The sequence below is a fragment of the Dermacentor albipictus genome, chromosome 5 (assembly GCF_038994185.2).
Source record: "Dermacentor albipictus isolate Rhodes 1998 colony chromosome 5, USDA_Dalb.pri_finalv2, whole genome shotgun sequence".
In the NCBI taxonomy this organism is placed as follows: domain Eukaryota; kingdom Metazoa; phylum Arthropoda; class Arachnida; order Ixodida; family Ixodidae; genus Dermacentor; species Dermacentor albipictus.
The window spans coordinates 60,872,841-60,881,074 of NC_091825.1; the positions used below are offsets into that span (position 1 = coordinate 60,872,841).

The 8,234-nt window shown below is 43.5% G+C and overlaps 1 long non-coding RNA gene across 1 annotated transcript; it reads left to right on the plus strand.

Moving 5' to 3' along the window:
• Nucleotides 1-1,091: 1,091 nt before the first annotated feature.
• On the plus strand, nt 1,092-5,079 carry LOC139060451 (uncharacterized). The gene is made up of 3 exons (XR_011514829.1): nt 1,092-1,207; nt 4,323-4,385; nt 4,922-5,079. It is a non-coding gene; the product is annotated as an uncharacterized lncRNA (long non-coding RNA).
• The last annotated feature ends 3,155 nt before the right edge of the window (nt 5,080-8,234 follow it).

An 8,234-nucleotide genomic window follows, 5' to 3' on the forward strand; every position in this document is an offset into this window, starting at 1 on the left:
CTCCATCTGCTGCGGCCTTGTGACCACAAACACAAGCACGACGTATCACCAAGCTCCACATCAAACACAACTGCTCAATTTGTTGCCATCCACGTAGGGATGAAATACACAATGGAGTAATTCATAGCTTGCAAGGTGGCTTTGTCGACCAACTCAGGCGCTGCTCTTCATCACCCACAGTGATCAGATTATGTAAGTACTATTTTTCAGTCGTCTGCTCAGTATCATCACGGGGAAGGCCCGCCGTGGTTGCTCGGTGGATATGGTGTTTGGCTGCTGAGCACGAGATCACGGGATCGGATCCCGACAACGGCTGCCGCATTCGATGGGGGACATGTACTTAGATTTAGGTCCACGTTAAAGAACCCCACGTGGTCGAAATTTCTTGAGTGCTCCACTACGCGTGTCTCATAATCAGAAAGTACTTTTGGCCCGTAAACCCCCATAATTGAATTTTTAGTCACGGGGAGTATCCGTAATCTGACGGCGACTGTTCTCGTACGTAAGGATTAGTTTTGCGTTCACCACGAACATTCCTGCATGCTCAATGATGTTCGTCTGCTGACCCTCGGCCACGTGCTTGAACGTTGCGCTCAAAAATGAGTTTCGGTTTATTTATATCGCCACATCTTCTTGGTCGCTGTCTACATTGCCTCATTAGAACTGTATTACTGGAGGTTCCTGATGAGCATATATTTTTACAGAGATTGACTTTCTGCACTCGCCATGTGCACACCTCTTATCTCTGCACTGCTATTCAAAGGGTATCGCTTTTTATGCATGATTTTCCTTGTAGACCCGGAGGGCGTTTTACCCTTCTACTGGCAGCTGCCAGTTAGCTCCCTTTATTGTGAAAAAAGAAATTTTGCCATTACTCGGGCAATTCTCAATTACATCGGAACGCCAGAGGGAGAGTGAAATGACGTTTATTTAATTATAGCACAAAGCTTTATTTACTCTTTTCCAAATGCATTTTTAGCCGTAGACAAATCGGAAAAAGCTCTCTGTAAATTGCGATGAATATTTGAGGGCCATCTGTCATGAGTGTTTCATATTCTTTACAATAATGCTGTCTTTTCTTTCTAAATTTTAGCCTAATGGAGATATCAGAGCTACCATTCCGGGTATTTAAGGCCTACTGGAACGCAGCGTTTTTTATACCAGACCTTTGTGTCCACAGTGTTGAAGACTAGTCGTGAAAATACAGGTGAGTAAGTGTCTATGAATATTTTTGGTTTAACAAATATGATACGTCGCCATCTCGACGAAGAAATAGTGAACTGCTTTCCAGTGATCTATGTCTACATATTCGGAATCGAAGGTTCATGTGCGCAGACCATACGTCTAAAGTATAGAGGATTTCACTTACGCAATAACAGCAGCTAGAGAGCAGCGTCGGAACACAGCGGGTGTTTTCATATTGTTTCATTGTTCGAAAAATCCGTTTTCAAGTTTTGAGAGAAAAGACATGCGCATTACGCCTCACGACAAATATGTAATGTTTCTCGAACAGCACACAGCAAACTCGACTTCAAAAATGGTCATTATGTGTAAGGAAACATGTTGAAAATCTGTGGGCCTAGATTTTAACGCATCCCTGCTCCTCGATATCGCCACCAACATATTTCTTGCTCGCTACATTTCGCGGGCTACGTCAGTGAGCAGAACTGGAACCCATCCGAGGCCTAAGTTTGTTAATATTAAAAGGGTCTTTACTCTTCGCCTATTCTTCTTTGGTCTTCCTTCCATACAACAGCATTTTACACAAGAAAGTTCGCTACGCATTACAGTGGCTTCGCGGCTCTCTTCATCGTAAAATAGAAACATCTCAAACCATGTTTCTCATGCTTCATGACGATGCTGCAAGATGGAAATAAGAAAAACGCTAAAGTTTTGATGGGCCTTAGTGTGCTCGATACATTCATAGCGTATTGTCCTTGATACTGCCCTTGACTAAAGCAGGATGCTTCGGTTCTCGTAGCCATTGAAAGCACTGTGTTTGTATCGAAAGTTAGAATCACCTTCCGGGATTAATTTGAATTTTCGCAGAACAAGATTTTTACGAGACACATGCTGTCTTTCTGTGGCTGGGCAGCTGGTGACAACAGAGAGGGAAATATTTTCTTATATCGCAAGCAAGAATTGTCGAAAGCCACCATTGTCGCTTCATACATACGTTCAAAGCTGATTAGTGGTGAGGGAGGTAGTGCTAATTACAGTCTTGGCAGCGTAAAATTTACCGCTGATGACTACTAGTGTTTCGTGTCAATCACATTTTCACTCTCCACTGAAACAGAAATTGAAACTGGAGGGTCAATGACGCACTTTCAAAAATCGCATTCAGCATACACCGCCATTCGACCTAGTCAGGTAGCTTTCTGAATTGGATGATACTATTTGTGTAATAAATGGCAACGCAGATTCAATTATTCAACTTTAGGTAATTGAATTTATTTAAACATTTACTTTTAATTAAATTAGCTAATTTTAAAGGACATCCTTTAACTGTGCATTTGAAGCCGTGAAGCTCCAAAGTTATGTGTGCTTAACAGACATCCTGGAGAAGTGCCACTTTTCATATCTCCGTGACCTTCGAGACCTATAATAACATTAGGTTTGCATATAGAAAGCAATCAGATAGCTGACTAAGAGAGTGGGCTGGCAGCTGCACTGGAGGGGCGCAATGCAAGCCGGCTCTAGAAGTTACCGGGTGGATAAAAATGCACTTACATGTGACGGAGAGAGTAATATGAAGGGCCAGGTGAGGGAAGAGGGAGATATATTAAAGAAAAGAGTTGACAAAAACAGAAGAATAATTCACGCATCTGTGTTGAGAACTCATTCGGCACCACTTAGCGTCTAGTAAATGGTTGGCAAATTCCCTAAAAAAGTTATAGGAAAATACGAAGTTAAAATTGGCCAGCATCATAGGTCGCCTCGAAAAATAAGTTACCACGTTCGTGCACACGACCAATCTGAAGCTGATGTGGTCTGCGGTTGCGCACGGTAAGCGAAGTTGTCTGTTTTAGGCGCAAACGGCTGTGTGGGGTAGTAGGTACCATACAATATTATATGGCTAATTTTACGTTGCACCACAGGAGGAACTCAAGGCGCTGACTTCCACTCTTGCGTGAGAAACCATTCAGGGACTATGAATACCCTACACAAACCTTCAGTGACTAAGCTCTAACGTAGCGAGGTTAACCCCAGCCATGAGCACAGGTTTGGTATGATGTAGCAACGGAATTCATCTATAAGGATCATGTCAAAAACGGTGGTGGTGCAACAGCAGACGAGCATCATTGAGCAGGCAGCAAAGTTCCGGGCAAATGCAGCACTAATGTGTGCGTATTGCGCATGAGTCAATTCCTCCTGCAGGTACTTCAGAGCCACGTTGATGAGAACTGAGAAATTGTGCCTTAGGCTTGGTATCTCATACGGGTGACACATCGTGCTTAGGTTTCTGGCCAGAAAAATGCAGTAGATTTACTTTGAAGGTAATAAATTCAAGCGTCAGTACACTTCTAGAAGGGCAGAAACACGTGAGGTGATGGAAAAAATTTATTTAGCGGAAAAATTCATTGACGTTAAAGGTAATTTTCTCCCGAACTGCTTTACGTACACTTTTACAAACATGTTACAGGAAACATCCACGCGAATAGAAGAAATATATAAATCCGGATTACACATAAGTGGCCCTAGTCTAACCATTCCTTCTCAAGAAACGTGAATTACCTACTGATGAGCATCAGCAAATTTTAACCGAAAGTGAAAAGTTGTAAATGTATCGAACATTGTTATATACTAACTTCATACTTTTAATACTGGCACAGGTAAATTCCGTCTTTTTTAAATCTTTAACGCGAAAATGCGAGTGAACGCTACCTTCTCCCTTGGTGAAAATATGCCACTCGCCGTGGTTGCTTAGCGGGTATGGTATTGGGCTGCTAAGCACTAGGCCGTGGGATGAGATCCGGCACGGGCAACCGCATTTCAATGGACGTGTTCAAACGCCCGTGTTCTAAGATATTGGTGCACTGTAAAAAACACTAGTTTATCTAAATTATTCCGGATTCCCTTACTACGGCGTTCATCCTAATCAGATTGTGATTTGGGCCCGTGACACTGATTATTCAAGGTGAAAATAAGCAGCAACTATCAAGAAAAATATAATTAGCCTTGCCGATCTCACTTAACCCTGTAGTCAAAAAGAAAGAAAGCTTTGATTGTAGAAGGGTAAACCTGAGAATGTCGCAGAATTGTTTCAGCATTGTTTCTACATCTAATTGGTCACTGAGTACAAGCCGTCGTTTCTACTCCAGATCCAGTCAACATGAACCGTGCATTGGGAATGGACCTCCTCGCTGTTGTTGCTGTTACCATAGGTACTTATACCATGCCAAATTCTGGTATATTTATCAGCATTGTTAATTTTTTAGGTTATATTTTTATATTATATTATATATACATATATAATGTTTAGACTATATCTTAATGTATTCCTCTACTTCTTTTTGTTGTTTGATGTATTGTGGTTGTTCCAATACTCGTTGATAAATTGTTATTGCCTATTCATTGTATAATTGCGAATACCATGAACTAATATACATTTAAAGGCACAGATTTTGTGTACTTTTGTTGACGCCGTTGCGGCCGGCACTGTAACTTTTGGCATGGTACCTCTCAAGCGTGCGTTTCTGCTAAATTTTGCTGCTATGCTCCTAGCGCCATTGAATTGAAAAAGAACTTATTTATTGATTCTTTGATTCATTGCTTGCTTGAATGATGGAAAGAAACAGAGATTCGTTTTACAGCTCATTCCATTAGCTAACGCCTAAACTTCTCCCGACAAGAAGTTATGTATTAATAAATGGAGATATAAGTTACTAACTCATCCTTTTAACGCATCCTTCGTTTTCAGCTATGGTCATCTTGGCCCCCAATGAAGCTTCCGCTTGGCAATTACCTGACAGATGGCCTGACGGAATCGTAATGGGTCGCAAGAAGTGAACCAGCACTGACAGGAGATGAATGAGCGTTATGTTTTGTCACGACAACACATATGTCTCTTGCAATAAATTGCGCTAATAACCAAAATGCGAAACGGTTTGTATGTTTTGGCACCACGTGTGGCTCAACGAATACCGCCTAGACCGAGTTATATGACAAGAAAAATTGGAACTGGTTTGTCCAACCAGAATAGATTAGGGAGGACAACCTGAAAAACTTACTTCAGAAAGAACAGGGGGCTATGCAATAGTTCAACTCAACCTTCGAGCTCTGAAAACTGCAGTTACCGTAGCAGTGATACCACTATGGGATTCGCGCAATTTTTATTGCACTAAAATAATTTCCAGAATTCAACCATAGACTGGCATTATGGACACTTCGAGTTTAATGGTATTGTCCGCTTCGACGCCGTAAATGTGCGCCTGTTGTTTCCGCGGATACCTCGAATAGCTCCGCCTAAAGTGAAAGGCGCAGCTGTTGGCACAGCTGTATAACGTGTTGACGCAACCACTGCAGCCTGCAAGAAGTTAATCAGCGCTCGCACAGGGCGATATGGATTCAAGTTCCATAATGGCAATGCACAATGCACAAAAGCAAATTGGGAAACGCATTTTATGTTCTAATCACACGGTGTTACTTAAACGAAGAATAACGAGAAGTATTAGAACTCGTTCGTCCAAGGATACTAAACTGCGAAAAAACAGCCGCAAAAATTGCATCCGAAAAAACTGATGTGCTTAGAAATATTTTCGCAGAACGACAGTACTCTGACCATTCCACTGACCATATCAAAAGCACACTATGGCATTTTTGGTGTTCCTACTGTTATAAACTGAATGTGTAGACCTGTCCGTCAATTCAATGTCTCCACCTTGGATGTCTCCATCCACTTTGTCGCACCGAGGGGTCATTGCCCCCTGCCAGTTCATAAAACCGAGCGGCTGCACGAGAGGGGCACCACCACTGCCACTTGAAAACCTGCTTTTGGATTTTAATAAGGGCAGTCTACTCTGCATTATCAAGGTGCCAAAATGAGCCTTTTTAGCGGCCGTCAAACTAACCTCTTAAAAACTGATGACCCAGGACATTTGCGTTTTTTTGAACACTAGCCATGGTCTACGCAGATCGTACTCCTGCTGACAGAGACTACGCCACAATCACGGCTTCTGTCGTCGCAATAAAACGTCATCGTCCCAGTTTTCCAGTACAGACTCGTTTTCAACTGCGGCGCATCTCTTCACAGACCGGAAAGTACCTGCAAGAATGACTGTCAGAACTCCTCCACCGCTTGCAGCACTTACTGGGTGAGCGCTCCGCCATCATGAGATAGCTTCCAATTTTGCACGATGTGCTCTTGCAGCACCTCTCACATTCTGTACCGTGGTACCGGGGGGCTGTGTCGACACGAGTCTCGATCGTCTTGCTGCACTCGCTGACGGCAGGTGCGAGTGCTCGTCTGCGGCACCATCACCTGTCGCCGCTACGACAGTCTACGCCATTACGAGAGCGAGTCTGGCGCCTAGAGGAAACAGTCCACCGCCTTACCAGTGCACTGGGAAGTTAACGACGGGTGTCACCACTGGCGACCAACTTCAACGCAGTGATTCGTCTTCACTGTCTGGCCGCGCAACGAGAGACTCGCCACCCCAGTTGTCCTAGTAGTAGCAGTTGTTCTAGTTGTTCTAGTCAAGTCGCTGCACCAAGCCCTGTTCTTTGAAGGGAAACGCACCGATCCGTCTCTAAGGGCTGCATGAGACATGGTCGTCGTGGAAGCCGCATATTAAACAGAAATTTGTCGACTAGGAACACCTTTTCATAATCTGACTTCATTTGGGCTACATAGCGCATAGACCCTTCTACAAACATTTTGCTAAAGTTTGCGTTTAGCACTTCGGCATGACCTTATCTGAAGCGCCAATGCATTTTTTGTCAACCAAATACTTTTTATTTCGACATTTTCTCGTAATCTAAAGGTATACACTGACGCAATTTTCTCGTAATCTCAAGGTGTACACTGACGCCCCAATAGCCCTTTAAAGTAATTCTACTGCAGCCTTCTGGTGAGAAACAAAAGCATGACGTTTTGTGCGTAGGCAATACTCAGCCTCAATCACAACTTTTCAGTTATTTGTGTGCAGCGCAACGCTGATATACAGACAGGAGAAATTCACAGCTTGCAAAAGTGCTATCCTAACGGGCTCGGCACAGCGCTTAGACACCCCTAGTTAGGAACATTGGAGCCTCTATTGTCAACTCGTCTGCTCAATTGTACTGCGGGCTCTATACGTAATCTGACGGCGAATGCAACCGCATGTGGGCCTTGCCGTGAATAAAGACGCCAACGGGCGGTCATCGCGGACAGAGACTACCGCATTTGCCAAGAACATTCCTGCCTACTCAATGATAATGAGTTTCAGTTTGAATATGCCCGCCACATTTGCATGGCCGCAATTTGACACGCCGCCTTAGAGCTATGTTACTGACCGTTCATGACGGGTATGTACGTGGCGGCCGAATGGTTCTCCAGTCAAGGGCGGCACTCAGTCCATTCTGTTACTTCTGCGATTCAACACAAACACTCAGTCAGTGCATTGTGTTACTTCTGCGATGCGACACAAACACTCAGTCGTCTTACATTGGATGGTCACTTCTACCTCATATCACCGACTGCGCTTTGAACGGACAGCGAACATCGCCTACCATATGCGTCACTGCCTGACAATGAAAGTGACACCTGATTAGTTCGTGGCAACAGTGCATGGGTAATTTTTTTCTGTGGTTCTCGAGCCACTGTTATTTTATTTTTCTTCTGAATTCACCGTGCGCTTCCCTCTTACTCTCTCCCGTTTTCGCAGACTATCCATGTTTATCCGCACTTTTCCTTCCAGAGCCGGACTGCGTTGAACCCTTCCTGATAGCATCTGCCACCCAGCTCTTTTTCTCATCTATGTGTATTTTTTATATCCAAACTCAATATTGTACTAATAATATAATGAGAATGGTACTTCAGACATCATGAACATCTGGAAAGTGGCGCTAGTTTCAGGACTTCTATTAGGCAGACATAATTTCGAAGCTCTGCGGCTAAAAATCAACAATTGCAACATGGTTCTTCCTTTGGTTAAAAAAAAATGTTCTTTCACATTGTCACGTGGATTGACATTTTCCATGCAAATGGCGTACTCTTCTTCAGATGACCAACCTGACGAGACCTAATACCGCTT